The 15,938-nt window shown below is 42.0% G+C and overlaps 1 non-coding gene across 1 annotated transcript; it reads left to right on the top strand.

The window, feature by feature from the left end:
• Positions 1 to 9,869: 9,869 nt before the first annotated feature.
• Positions 9,870 to 9,944, top strand: Trnas-cga (transfer RNA serine (anticodon CGA)). The gene has a single exon. It is a non-coding gene; the product is annotated as a tRNA-Ser (tRNA).
• Positions 9,945 to 15,938: the final 5,994 nt, after the last annotated feature.

Below are 15,938 nucleotides of genomic sequence, written 5' to 3'. Positions count from 1 at the left end.
AAGCTTCTATTCACTTCTTGTCCAAACTATTTATCGTCCATGTTTCACTTCCATACATGGCTACACTCCATACATATACTTTCAAAAACAACTTTCTGACACTTAAATCTATACTCGATGTTAACAAATTTCTCTCTTTCAGAAACGCTTTCCTTGCTATTGCCAGTCTACATTTTATATCCTCTCTACTTCGACCATCATTGGTTATTTTGCTCCCCAAATAGCAAAACTCCTTTAGTACTTTAAGTGTCTCATTTTCTAATCTAATTCCCTCAGAATCACCCGAATTAATTCGACTACATTCCATTATCCTCGTTTTGATTTTGTTAATGTTCATCTTATATCCTCCTTTCAAGACACTGTCCATTCCATCCAACAGCTCTTCCAAATCCTTTGCTGTCTCTGACAGAATTACAATCTCATCAGCGAACCTCAATGTTTTTACTTCTCCTCCATGGATTTTAATACCTACTCCGAATTTTTCTTTTGTTTCCTTTACTGCTTGCTCAATATCCAGACTGAATAACATAGGGGAGAGGCTACAACCTTGTCTCATTTCCTTCCCAACCACTGCTTCCCTTTCATGTCCCTCGACTCTTATAACTGCCATCTAGTTTCTGTACAAATTGTAAATAGCCCTACGCTCACTGTATTTTACCCCTGCCACCTTCACAATTTGTAAGAGAGTATTCCAGCCAACATTGTCAAAAGCTTTCTCTAAGTCTACAAATGCTAGAAACGTAGGTTTGCTTTTCCTTAATGTAGCTTCGAAAATAAGTCGTAAAGTCAGTATTGCCTCACCTGTTCCCATATTTATACGGAATCCAAACTGACCTTCCCCAAGGTCTGCTTCTACGAGTTTTTCCATTAGTCTGTAAAGAATTCGCGTTAGTATTTTGCAGCCGTGACTTATTAGACTGATACTTCGTAATTTTCACATCTGTCAACACCTGCTTTCTTTGGGATTGGAATTATTATATTCTTCTTCAAGTCTGATGGTATTTCGCCTGTCTCATACATTTTGCTCACCAGATAGTAGAGTTTTGTCAGGACTGGCTCTCCCGAGGCTGTCAGTAGTTCAGATGGAAGTATCATATCTCCCATTTCATCTTCATCTACATCCTCTTCCTAAACGACTACTTTTGCTTCCTATTTTTCTCTGTGCTTCTGTCATTTCACTATTTCGTAATCAACTACACTACTGGCCATTAAAATTGCTATACCACGAAGAAGACGTGATAAGGACGCGAAATTTAACTGACAGGACGAAGACGATGTGATATGCCAATGATTAGCATTCACACAAGGTTGGCGCCGGTGGCGACACATACCACGTGCTGACCTGAGGAAAGTTTGCAACCGAATCCTGGTACACAAACAGTAGTTGACCGTGGTGAAACGTTGATGTGATGCCTCTTGTAAGAAGGAGAAAAGCGTACCATCATGATTCCGACTTTGATAAAGGTCGGATAGTAGTCTATCGCGACTGCGGTTTATCGTTTCACGACATTGCTACTCCCGTTGGTCGAGATGCAACGACTGTTAGCAGAATATGAAATCGGTGGGTTCAGGATGGTAATACCGAACGCCGTGAAGGATTCCAAAGGCCTCGTACCACTAGCAGTCGAGATGACAGGCATCTTATCCGCATGGCTGTAACGTTTCGAGCAACCACGTCTCGATCCCTGAGTCAACAGATGGGGACGTTTTCATGACAACAACCATCTTCACGAACAGTTCGAAGACGTTTGCACCAGCATGGACTATCAGCTCGGAGACCATGGCTGCAGTTACCCTTGACGCTGCATCGGAGGCACGAGCGCCTGCAATGGTGTACTCAACGGCAGACCTGGGTGCACGAATGGCAAAACGTATGTTTTTCGGATGAATCCAGGTTCTGTGTGCAGCATCGTAATGGTCGCATCCGTGTTCGCAGACATCGCGGTGAACGCACATTGGAAGCGTGTATCCGTCATCGCTTTACTGGCGTGTCACCCTGCGTGATGGTTTGGGGTGCCATTGGTTACACGTCTCGGTCACCTCTTGTTCGCATTGACGGCACTTTGAACAGTTGACGTTACATTTCAGATGTGTTACGACCCGTGGCTCTACCCTTCATTCGATCCCTATGAAACCCTACATTTCAACAGGGCAATGCATGATGCAGGTCCTGTACGGGCCTTTCTAGATACAGAAAATGTTCGACTGCTGCTCTCGCCAGCACATTCTACAGATCTCTCACTAATTGAAAACATCTAATCAATGGTGGCCGAGCAACTGGCTCGTCACAAAACGCCAGTCACTACTCTTGATGAACTGTGGTATCGTGTTGAAGCAGCATGGGAAGCTGTACCTGTACACGACATCCAAGCTTTTTTGGACTCAATGCCCAGGCGTACCAAGGCCGTTATTACGGCGACAAGTGGTTGTTCTGGTTCCTGATTTCTCAGGATCTATGCAGACAAACTGCGTGAAAATGTAACCACATGTCAGTTCTAGTATATCTGTCCAAGGAATACCCGTTTATCATCTGCATTTCTTTTTGCTGTATCAATTTTAACGGCCAGTAGTATATTTCTTTATCGATTTCATATACTTTCGTCTTAACAACTCTAATATAGTTGTTATCAATCTTGATTAATGTGTCCTCAATCAAGACCTTAGTCACAACCACAACAGCCACCGTTCAAGTATACGGTTTTCTTATGGGCGACCGCGTGAAACGTTTCAGACACACCGCCGCCCTTACGGGGTGGCATGAAGAGCATCAGTGATTGCCACACATTTTGCAGTCGAAGATGATAGTTCGGTGTGTACTGAGCAATAGAAGAACGTTGACAACCTTTGACACTGGCTATACACCATCAACTCCAGGCTATTCAGCCCTTCTCTGGAGGACACGTGGAGCAGCTAACCGACTCATCGTGAACGTACCCGTTTGGAGCGCAGTGAGATCACTGTTTTTCTCTGGCGTACACAGTGGAACCATTAGGGACCACTGAAAGTCATTAGACGCAATGTGAACGCGATGAAGCAACACAGCTACTGTCGTTTCACCGTTGCTAGCGATATATTTAGATAAAGCTTCCTTGGCTGTTACCCAGCACTTTACAATATTTACATTATAAACTGAAGTGTCAAAGGACCTGGTACACCTGCCTAATTTCGTGTAGGGTCTCCGCGAGCATGTACAAGTATCACAGCACGACGTGGCATGGACTCGACTAGTGTCTGAAATAGTGCTGCAGGGATCTGACACGATAAATCCCGCAGGTCGGTCCATAAATCCGTAAGACTACGAGGGGATGGAGATCTCTCATGAACACCACATTGCACGATATCTCAGATATGCTCATTAATGTTCATGTCTGGGGAGTTTGGTGACCAGCGGAAGTGTTTCAACTCAGAAGATGGTTCCTGGATCCAATCTGTAGCAATTCTGGACGTTTGGGGTGGCGCATTGTCCTGTTGCAATTGTCACTCCTTCCGAATGCACAATGGACTTGAATGGATGCAGGTGATCAGTCAGGATGAGTCGAATCTTGACGTATCACGGTTCCCATATCATCCAGCTGCACAGGCCCTCACCATTGCAGGGTCTCCATTAGCTTGAACAGTCGCCTGCTGACATGCAGGGCCCATGGATTCGTGAGATTGTCTCCAAACCCGTACACGTCCATCCGCTCGATACAATTTGAAACGAGACTCGTCCGACCAGGCAACATGTTTCCAGTCATCAACAGACCATAGTCGGTGTTGACGGGCCCAGGCGAGGCATAAAACTTTGTATCGTGCCGCTCATCAAGTGTACAAAAGTGGGCCTTCGGCTGCGAAAGCCCATATCGATGACGTGTCGTTGAATGGTTCGCACGCCGACACTTGTTGATAGACCAGCATTGAAATCCGCAGCAATTTATGAGAAGGCTGCACTGCTGTCACGTTGAAGGACTCTCTTCAGTCGTTACTGGTCTCGTTCTTGCAGCATCTTTTCCGGCAGTAGTGATCTCGGTAACTTGATATTTTACCGGTTTCCTGAAATTCAGGGTATACTCATGAAAAGGACTTACAGGAAAATCTCCACTTCATAGCTATCCTGGAGATGCTGTGTCCCATCGTTCGTACGCCGACTATAACACAACGTTCAGACCCACTTAAATTTCGATAACCTGCCATTGTAGCACTAGTAATCGATCCAACACTGCGACAGCCACTTTTCTTATATAGGCGTTGGTGACCGCAGCGCCGTATTCTACCTGTTTACATACCTCTGTCTTTGAATACACGTGCCTATGCCAGTTTCTTTTGCGCTCCAGTGTAATTACAGTCAATTATTTGCAATCAGAAATGAAAATGTTGTTATATCGATTATGTGTTAAAAGTAGTTTCTGCAATAAGGCTTACAGATTCAGATTTAGAACTACAGTACAAGTTGTCGACCGATATTAAACGGAGAGAAATTTTGAATAGTGCTGAAGGTATTTTATCTGCACTTTCTGTGTTACACCTTGAACTTTACAAAATGCACGACATGATTCTTAATAGAGTCTGACCTTCACGGACGCCAGTGCATGCTCAGCAACGGACTGACATCTTGGCTAGGAGGTTGTTAAGGCGTTCTTCTGGTAAGGCGTTCCATTTCTCAAATGGTTCAAATGGCTGTGAGCAATATGGGACTTAACATCTGAGGTCATCTGTGCCCTATAACTCAGAACCATTAACCTAAGGACATTACACACATCCATGCCTGAGGCAGGATTCGAACCTGTGACAGCAGCGGTCGCGCCGTTCGAGACTGAAGCGCCTAGAACCACTCGGCAACAGCGGCCGGCTGTTACATTTCTCGACCACCTCTGTTGACAACTGATGGATAGTCATTGAAGCCAGTGTAAGTGCTGCAGCACATCTACCCAGTGCATCTTGCACGTGCACGATCGGATTTATTTTGGTTGAACCGGAGGGCCAGTCCATCCGCTGAACATGCTTTCCTTCCACGAGCTCCTCCAATTGCACTGCTTCATGTAGTCGCCAGCATTGTCACACACAACAGGTAAATAAAAGCCTAATGTGCCCCTGTAAAGAAACACATGAGGAAATATCAAGGGGTCACAACGACGTTGACAGGTGACCGCAAAGTGTTCGGTTATATTGAGGCTGTATACCCCTGCAACTTCAAGTACCCATGCCATAAACTTCTCGATCACCATAGCATTATGTTGGACAGCGGATGGACTGGCCCTTCGGTTCACCCAAAATATATTCCAACGAGCAAGTGCAAGATGCAGTCCATCCCGTGGAGGAATGGAACGACTTACCACAAGGACACCTTAAAATCTCCTACCCACTACGTCAGTCCGTTGCAGAGCATGGATTGGCTTCCATGAAGGTCAGACCCTATTAAGACCCATGTCCCGCATTTTGGAAAGTTCGTAGTTGCTTACATGCGTTTTACTTTTGCCACTGCCCCTACTGAAAAGGCTGCCTGCCGCCCGTCTTCAGGAACCAAACGTTTATCTGGTCTCTGAACAGATACCACTACGTTGTGGTTGCAGCTACGGTACGGCTGTCTGTATCACTCAGGCACGCAAGCATCACCACCAACGGCAACGTTCATGGTTCATAGGAAAGGGGAATAGAGCCTTAGCATTTCCTTTTTCAGATTTTCTAGCTTCACTACAACATTCAACTCCAGAGTTTCCACGCTCCAATTTGTAGATCATTACCCTTGCTTATTCAGTCGCCTCCACCTTGGTAGTCTCCTCCAAGAGATACGAATGGGGGACTAATCAGGGATCTTTTACCAATGGAGATATCATCAAGATACTTTTTCAGTTACAGGCCACACGTCCTGTGAATATAAATCGTGTGTTTATAATGCAGTGTTTTCCATTGCCTTCTACATCCTCATGGAGAACTGCTGATTATTCCACCTTGTAGGGGCACTTTGCCAGTTTCCTATCCGAAGGGCACTAAAATGCCCTGAACCTCTGACCACTCCTCTGCTTTCTCTGACAAGGGCATTGGCATAACGAGTGTGACTTCTAGTGCTGGCAGTCTTTAACTATTGTAGCTGGTGATTTTTAATCAGAAATAAAACAGTAGCAGGATTTGGACTTGGGACAGAGATGTTTTAGTTAATGATCAGACACACTAACGCTGAACCACATTATTTTAGTGACCCTTAAAGTAAAAAGGCCACTAAACATTGTCATGATCATAGGTATGCGAGCACTTACAATTTCGCGTAACTTGGTGCCCTGTCTAAGGTATTCGATTAGTTACTGGGAGAACATAAAAACATTTGCAATACTGATGGAACTTGGCACTAGTGATCAAACCTATTGATAAAGCTGCACTTGTCAATGAACATAGTTTGAACTTCGTGACACAACTGGTGCGAGATGCACCGCACGATAAATTAAATATTTCCGTATCTAAAATATCTGTATCATCTATCAAAATACGTGTAACACTATAGCTTCTCAAACTTATTTAAGCAACTCTTGTTGACGACCAAAATTCTATCACTGTAGCGAACTTGGTGTGAAATCCAAGGGAGCTTCAAGTAAATATGTCCACAGTTAATCTGTACAGTTGTTTTGTAATTGTAGTAAACACTTTTTAGTTATACTTATGTGTCGGCTATTGTAGCCAAGATAGATACGAAGCCCATGCCTACCACAGTAGTATAAGTTTATATGCCAACTAGCTCCGCGGATGACGAAGAGATTCAACAAATTTATGGTGAGATAGAAGAGGTTATTCTTATGTGTCGGCTATTCTAGCCAAGATAGATACGAAGCCTACGCCTACCACAGTAGTACAGAAGTTTACATGCCAAACAGCTCCGCAGATGACGAAGAGATTGAACAAATTTATGATGAGACGCAAGAAATTATTCAGATAGTACAGGGAGAAGAATATTTAATAGTCATGGGGAACTGGAGTTCCTTAGTAGGAAAAGGAAGAGAAAGAAAAGTAGTAGGTAAATAGGGAATGGGGGTAAGGAATAAAAGAGGAAGCCGCCTGGTAGAATTTTGCCCAGAGCATGACTTAATTGTAGCTAAGACTTGATTTAGGAATCACGAAAGAAGGCTGTATACTTCGAAGACACCTGGAGATACTGGAAGGTTTCGGACAGATTATATAATGCTAAGACAGAGGTTTAGGGTCCAGGTTTTAAATTGTAAGGCATTTCAAGGGGCAGATGGGGATTCTGATCACAATCTATTGGTTATGAACTGCAGATTATAACTGAAGAAACTGCAGAAACTTAGGAATTTAGGACATGGCACCTAGATAAAATGAGAGAAACAAAGGTTATAGAGAGATTCAGAGACAGTATTAGGAAACGATTGACAAGAATGGGGGAACTAAAATATAGTAGAAAAGGAATAGGTAACTTTGGAGATGAAATAGTGAAGGCAGCAGAGGATCAAGCAGGTAAAAATACGAGGGCTAGTAGAATCGTTGGGTAATAGAAGAGATATTTAATTTAATTGATGAAAGCAGAAAATATAAAAATACAATAAATGAAGCAGGCAGAAAGGAATACAAGCGTCTGGAAAATGAGAGCGACAGGAAGCGCAAAAATGACTATTCGGGGATGGCTATAGGACAAATGTAAGGATGCAGAGGCATATACCACTAGGGATTAGATAGATACTTCATACAGGAAAATTAAAGAGACCTTTGGAGGAAAGAGAACCACGTGTATGCACATCAAGAGCTCAGATGAAAAATCAGTTCTAAGCAAAGAAGAGAAGGCAGAAAGAGGGAAGGAGTACATGGAAAGTCTATACAAGGCGATATACTTGAGGGCAAGAGTATGGAAACGGAAGAGGACGTAGATGAATATCAAATTAGGGATATGATACTGTGTGAAGAGTTTGAGAGAGAGCACTGAAAGACCTAAGTCGAAAAATGGCCCCAGGAGTAGACAACATTCCATTAGAACTACGATAGTCTTGGGAGAACCAGCACTAACAAAACTCTACCATCTGGTGAGCAAGCTGTATGAGACAGACAAATATCCTCCGAGTTCAACAAGAATATAATAATTACATTCCAAAGAAAGCAGGTGTTGACATGTGTGAAAATTACGAAGTATCAGTTCAATAAGTCACGGCTGCTAAATTCTAAAACGAATTCTTTAAAATGACTGGAAAAACTGGTGGAAGCCGACCTCGAGGAAGATCAGTTTGGATGCCGTAGGAATGATGGAACACGTGAGGCAATACTGATCCTACGATTTATCTTAGATTAAGGAAAAGCAACCCTATGTTTCCAGCATTCGGAGACTTAGAGAATTCTTCTGACAATATTGATTGAAATACTCTCTTTCAAATTCTGAATCTGGCAGGTGTCACATACAGGGAGGGATATGCTTTTTACAGTTTGTAGAGAAACCAGATCTCAGTTGTAAGAGTCAAGGGGCATGAAAGGGAAGCAGTGGTTGGGAAGGGGGTGAGACAAGTTTGTAGCCTGTCACCGATGTTATTCAATCTGTACATTGAGCAAGCAGTAAAGGAAACAAAAGAAAGATTGGGAGTAAGAATGAAAATCAATGGAGAAGACATAAAAACTTGAGATTTTTGCCGATGACATTGTAATTCTGTCAGAGACAGCAACAGACTTGAAAGAGTAGTTGAACGTAATGGACAGTACCTTTAAACGTGGATATAAGATGAACATCAACAAAAGCAAAACGAGAATAATGGAATGTAGTCGAATTAAATCAGGTGATGCTGGGGGTATTAGATTAGGAAATGAGACACTTAAATTAGTAGATGAGTTTTGCTATTTGGGGAGCGAAAAAACTGATGATGGTCGAAGTAGAGGGGAAATAATATCCAGACTGGCAATGGCAAGGAATGCGTTTCTGGAGATGAAAAATTTGTTAACATCGAGTATAAAGTGTCAGGAAGTCGTTTCCGAAAGTATTTGTATGGAGTGCAGCAATGTATGGAAGTGAAACATGGACGATAAATAGTTTAGACAAGAAGAGAATATAAGCATTTGAAATATGGTGCTACAGAGGAATGCTGATGATTATATGGATAGATCGCGTAACTGGTAGCATCGTGCTGAAGAGAATTGGGGAGAAGACGAATTTCAGGTACAACTTAACTAGAAGAAGGGATCTGTTTGTAGGACATGTTTTGAGGCATCAGCGCATGACCTGTTTATTATTGGTGGCGGTGTGGAGGGTAAAAATCGTTGACGGAGACCAAGAAATGAATACATCAAGCAGTTTCAGAAGGATGTAGGTTGCAGTAGGTACATGGAGATGAAGAAGCTTGCACAGGATAGTGTAGCATGAAGAGCTGCATCAAACCAGTCTCTGGACTGAAGACCACAACAACAAAAACAACAACAACAACGCTCAATTTGGACATAGTGAGAGTCAGTTAAGTGAAATTAAAAAAGAAAAAATGTCTGGTCATGTGAGTACAGCATAATACAAACAGCAGCCGTAAATAGTGTAAGGGGGTTAGGATTTATGAATAACAAGCTTGAGTGAGTTATTGTGGACAGTTAAGTAGTAGGACTGATCTCATCAGAATAGACAGCAGACCAACGCCGACAACAATATTTCACTTGCCCGCGAAAGGCAAAGGTCCCGAGTTCGAGTCTCGGTCGGGCACACAGTTTTAATCTGCCAGGAAGTTTCATATCAGCGCACACTCCGCTGCAGAGTGAAATTCTCATTCTGGAAACACCCCCCAGGCTGTCGCTAAGCCATGTCTCCGCAATATCCTTTCTTTCAGGAGTGCTAGTTCTGCAAGTTTCGCAGAAGAGCTTCTGTAAAGTTTGGAAGGTAGGAGACGGATACTGGCAGAAGTAAAGCTGTGAGTACCGGACGTGAGTCGTGCTTCGGTAGCTCAGTTGGTAGAGCACTTGCCCGCGAAAGGCAAAGGTCCCGAGTTCGAGTCTCGGTCGGGCACACAGTTTTAATCTGCCAGGAAGTTTCATATCAGTGCACACTCCGCTGCAGAGTGAAATTCTCATTCTGGAATGATGAGGTTCTTCGCAGCATCGATGAGGAAAGGAATGTATTGGAAACACTGACAAGAAGAAGGGACAGAATCGTAGGTCATCTGTTAATACATCAGGGAATAACTTCCTTGGTAGTAGTGGGAGAAAGATATTAGAATACATCAAGCAACTAACTGAAGACGTAGATTGCAATAGCTATTGTGGGATGAAAGATTGGCACATGAATGGTATTTGTGGCAGACCACATAAATCCATTCAGAAGACTGATGACACACACACAAAAAATTTTGCAAAAACAGACATAATGTCTTTTGGGACAACAGCAATCAGTGAAATTATAATGTTACTTAAAAACCGTCTTGATTGCAAATATTTTTATTCATATGACCGGTTTCGGTTCATTCAGAACCATCTTCAGATCTGGTATTTCAGTTACAGGAGTAACCCGTCCAAATCCAGCAGTTTTCACATGCTACGTCACATGTGAAAACTGCTGGATTTGGACGGGTTACTCCTGTAACTGAAATATCAGATCTGAAGATGGTTCTGAATGAACCGAAACCGGTCATATGAATAAAAATATTTGCAATCAAGACGGGTTTTAAGTAACATTACACACAAAAAAAGAAAATTACTATGCTGGTATTGGAGGACCTAAAAATGGGCATGTTAGCTTAGAAGCACTCTGTTTCGAAGAAAGGAAAGTGACATGTCATAGAGGGCGTTCAATAGCTTATCGTGTCATGATGAAGACGTAATGGGTAGACTGTGACCTACGCAAGTAACCTAATGAATGTTAGCAAAAGTGTGGCAGATAGCTATACCATACAGCTTATTTAAAATCTTGCTTTGGGGACAGAAACAATTTCAATAAAGAATAATTATCGATTGTCCGAGAAAGTTAGTTTATTCTTCACCATACACTATCGCTTTGGTGGATTCAGTTATCAAATTTCGGCAGCGTATTGTCATCACTTGGCATTCATTGGAACTGTTTCACCGTGTTATTACAAGTTCGTCTTCTTACAGTGGAATTTAATCTCATCCCATGTGAATGTGGCACAACACGCGCCATAGCTTCACTTTCTGTAGAATTCATCTCACATTCGATGATGCAGTTTATTTTAACGCTATGCAGTATACAGTCATGACGAACCGACGACCCTGCTTCTGCAGGGGTGGAGAAACTCTCAACACCTTCAGGAACCATCTGTTTCCAAAGAGGGACGATAGGGGAGGGAGGGGGGCGGAGGGGAGTCAAATGTTGATTTTATAGTATCTTGTCCTATATGTAGCTGACACCAACATTAAGAACACAGCACTCTTAGCGGCAACCTATTTTTATTTGATTACTTTCTGCTAACTCTACATAGCTCTTCATTCATGTTAGATGAAGCGGATAATCCCAGAAATTATTTAATTTCGTTACTAAGCTTCCAGAAATACTTCTTGAATTATTAATTTCTTCCAATAATATTGCTTCAGAGATTTTCAAACGTGGATCTTTTGAGAGGACGGTAACATTTTTTACCTTCACAGGTTTTAAGCGCTGCTGGCTAGTCTGCAGTCGTTTGCTACATTTCTCCGCCACAGACACTATTAAAAGCGACTCCCAATGTACGCAAGAGTGATGAAAATGTCAATATAATGTTTACTCGAGCCCTCTTAAGTTAGTCCTGAACGCGAAAGCAATTTCTTCAGTGATTACCATATGTTTCACAACACAACAATCGCTTTCAAAATGAGCTAGTGAGAGGCTGCATGTTCTATGGTTAATTTACAAGCCGACTGAATGGTCACCATTAGTAGTCCAATTAAGAACTGCAGAATACATTTCAGATCTGATGAAAAGTTTCACCGGGATTGAAAAATTGAGAAACTCCTGTTTTACTGCTTTGATTTGCGCAGCGCCAAAGCCGCACTGGAACAGTTTAGTAGCAATATTAGCACCTTTTATTCCATTTAATTGCCTTTTAAATGCACGTGGGATGAAAGAAATGACGGTCCAATTTTTCTCACTGCAATGAGTACTTATTCACGGTGGCAGGTCATTATACCTTTTTTGCCCTCTTTTACGAAATATTAACGAGGAGTTGAGTGTGGTAGGATTACAAAATAATTAAAACAAAATAAATTTACCTAATAATGCCGGAGAGAGAGCGATTTCATTCATTAATCAAACGCATAAGAATCGCAGAGAAATGAATTCACTTGTTTGTACGATTTTGCTGCTCAAACTGAGATATTGCCTTTGATATCCTGGATCAGTCGTAGGCAATGCAACCAGATTTGTATATAATAATTCTCACTGGATGTGATCATCTCACTAACTTACTAGCTATAATAATGAGCTGATCGATACACAAAGAAGAAAATGCGTGTCTATAGACGTCCGTGTGATTCATATAAATTCTGAGCGAGTGTCACTAACAAAATGGAGGAAAAAGGTCATAACAGTGTGATTACTGAAGAACTGTGCCTTTATGCGTAACTTGGATAGTAGCCATGTTTCAATTTTAAATAACGGGAAAATCAAAGATTTAGATGGTACGGTTTTAGATTCTGCAATGTACTGTGGGTTAAAGCATAGTTAGAATACTGGTACACACCAATGATACGAGGAGTGTTAATGTTAGAGCCCAACTGCCAACGTTCTATGCACTATGAAGGGAAAATTGATGCAGGCTTGAGAATGCGTAGACTTACTGAACGACGAAAAACTGGGTAATAAAAAAGTGTTTCAGAAACGTATTTCGTTTTTTACCTGTGTGGAAAACAACCGTTACACCAAATAGTTTTCGCTATGGCTTCTTTGGTCTATTAACCAGGCAGACTAATATATACGGACACGTTCAAAATTTAATAACTCCAAAAGTATATAAATTGTTGTTCACAACTTCAATAAGTTGTGTAAAAGATATTTTTTTTATATTGCCAACATCTTTTGTCGAATAAAACTTTATATTGTGGCGTCTAGTCATCACATGGTACACTAATGCAATGTGGAAACTAATTGCAACAGAAACAAAAATACGAAGGAACTTTAAAAAGCAAGCTACAGTTTCACTATGAGCTAAATATTCTTCCGAGGGAATCAGCAACTAATTGATACTTGTTGGTAGTTAAAAATAATTCTAATTTAGTTTTCAGTATCAGTTGTATATTTTAAATTACATGACACTTTTCGTTCTCTCTGGATCGTGTCCAGACCTAAGGGGTAGCGTCAACAACACGTCCTGTGTGTCCTGAACTCCATATTAGAGTGATATACTGTTCTGAGCCGCCAAGGCTGGATGCTGACTCAACTGCTCAGATCTGAAGATGATTCAGAGTGACCGAAAGATGTCATGGAATTAAAAATATGAGATTCTTTTTAACGTTGCACTTTATTATGAAAGGCCTTGTACTTTTAGTCTACTGAATGCTGCGCCACATACAGACATAGGACAATGTTTTCCAATATAGTCATCATAATTATCTCTATAAAAACTGTAGGAACTTCCACCAATCATTCAGTTCCTTGACGATGGTAATCAGTTCCTTGAAGACGGGGCCATTCTGGAACCCCAATGTGAACGTTCTCATCCTCCGAAAATTTGCTTCCCCACAGATTTTTCTCAGTTTGCCGAAAAGATGGAACTCGCATAGTGCAAAATGTGGACCCTTTGGCGGAACAGCATCTCCCACGTCTGGGCGGTCTTCGTCAAATTACTGCTACTGGACGCGAGATGGCATTTGTTCCTTAAACCGCCTATTTGACTGTTAATCTGTGTCCAATTTACATGCCTCGCGCATAATAATTAGACAGCACCCGAGTTTCAAATTCGGAGTACTTTTACAGATGCCAAGCCATTTCATTTTCATATTACGACGCACCTATTGTCCGTACCGTAAGAGAACTGTGTCTACAGAAGGCCAGCGCTTCAGTCTGGAACCGCGCTGCTGCTATTGTCGCAGGTCCGAATGTTGATTCGGGCATGGATGTGTGTAATGTCCCTAGGTTATTAGGTTTAAGTAGTTCTAACTCTAGGGGACTGATGACCCAAGATGTTAAGTCCCATAGTGCTTAGATCCATTTGAACCATTTTTTTTCTTCATACAATGGACCCCTCATGTTGCGCAATGGTGTCAGTGTGGGACAACATGTGAAACTTACGTTATAAAGTCCCTACGTATCGCCTAATTTCAACATTAGGGAGAACAGAAAATCTCTTTTACACAACTAATATCTCCCTGAGCTAACTGTAATCAGAAAAAGGTTTTTGTGCAGCAGCTGATGAGCGTTTTGGACACATTTGAGGCCTCGTACGTATCTCAGGACTAGAGAGATTACCAGTACTCAATTTAAAAATAAATTCACTATTATTTACTCACAACTGCGTTTGTATGTTGTTTGTTTTATTATGATGAGAGGTGATATTGTATATCCAGTACCTTCGAAAACCCCGTGGTGTACAATTTTCCTTAACACTCCAAAACCAAATGATGGCAGGCAACCTCTTTAAGTACTAAGATTTAAAATTTTTGGCGCAAAGTTAAATGGATAACGTAGAAATTAAGGCCCTAGGCGTAGCTCTTAAAGTCGGCTATTTGCACAAAACTTCATTCTGATTAACACTCTCTGACTGGGTCAGAATGTTGGTTATGATTGACTCCTGATTGCTAACATCCTCCTGGACACAGATCAAAAGCCGAGAACGTAAAGCGAAGGTACTGAACAGAAACAATGATTAAATTTAATGTTCACATTTATTCACAAACACAAAACACATTTGCCGGATCATCATAAGAAATGAATAATCTCAAACCTGTGAAAGTCAAAGATATCCAAATTCGCACGAAGATTAAATGGGAAGTAGTGTCACTCCCCTATCAGTCAAATTTCTTCTTGCCCTGTTAAGAATTTGCTCCCTCCCGAACTTCAGCGGTAACTGGCCACTATTTAATCATCTAATTCTCTGTTGGAACAGCGGCTGGAAGGTGACCATTAAAAAGCGGATATCGACAGTGGAAAAAGAGATGACACAGGTGATCGTCCTGGATTCCACAGGTCTGAAATCGAATTATGCCCGGTGTAAGTGAGTCTGTGGCGCCGAGTTATGCACTGCAGGCGTGCTGGCCCCTTCGCTAAGGCAGAGTCTTGAGCACCTCTATCACGTTGCTATGCCAAGCCGATCAGGGCGCCATGGCCTCCTAACCCGAATTATATGCCGACACTCTCACGCCCCATTCCGACTTGCATCCGTTGCATCTCTTACGCTCTACCTATTCCTTGCCGCAAAAAGGTGCCAGTCTTGAGTCGCAAAATTACAAATGTCACTTGGGTTCCCTCCAACAGAGAATGCCGCCAAAAATAGTGCGCCTAGTTCTGCCTCCAATGACAAGATGAAAGTCTCCCCTACTACCAAAAAACATCTATGACAGTACTGTGATCTGACGCCAACAACACATTCTCCCGCTAATGTTCATAGCCTCGTTATAGGGTTCGAATATTTCGAATAGGACCCCTACGAGGCTATGGTTTGTTTCTTGTGGCCCTCACTTTCTATATTCGGCAGATGCTTATCTTCAAAAGATGTCAGAAAACATGCAATGATACTTCCCAATCCCGCACACAGCTCCCTACTGCCCTCCGGCTGGGCAGCAGTCTTGTGGGAAGACCATGCCTTCTGCCTCCAGTGGGTTCCGGGCCGGCCTCAATTCCAAGACTCTTACAGCACCCAGACAGAGGTTGAGACGTCCCCTTTGAACAATTATAAATGACTGTGCTAGTAAATCTCTTACATTATTTGATTTTCCAACAGCTGAGTAAAACTGAGCGTACTCAGACGTTTCTCTCTTAACTTATTCCGATCATAACTAAATTCAAACACAATATTTTTAGCGCAACGCAATCCGACTTTCAATAATCCCCACAAAAGAATGTCCCTAACTATAACCTA

Source organism: Schistocerca gregaria, chromosome 4 (genome assembly GCF_023897955.1).
Source record: "Schistocerca gregaria isolate iqSchGreg1 chromosome 4, iqSchGreg1.2, whole genome shotgun sequence".
Taxonomy (NCBI): domain Eukaryota; kingdom Metazoa; phylum Arthropoda; class Insecta; order Orthoptera; family Acrididae; genus Schistocerca; species Schistocerca gregaria.
Note: the sequence above shows the minus strand (reverse complement) of the source record. Positions and strands in the feature narration are given on the sequence as shown.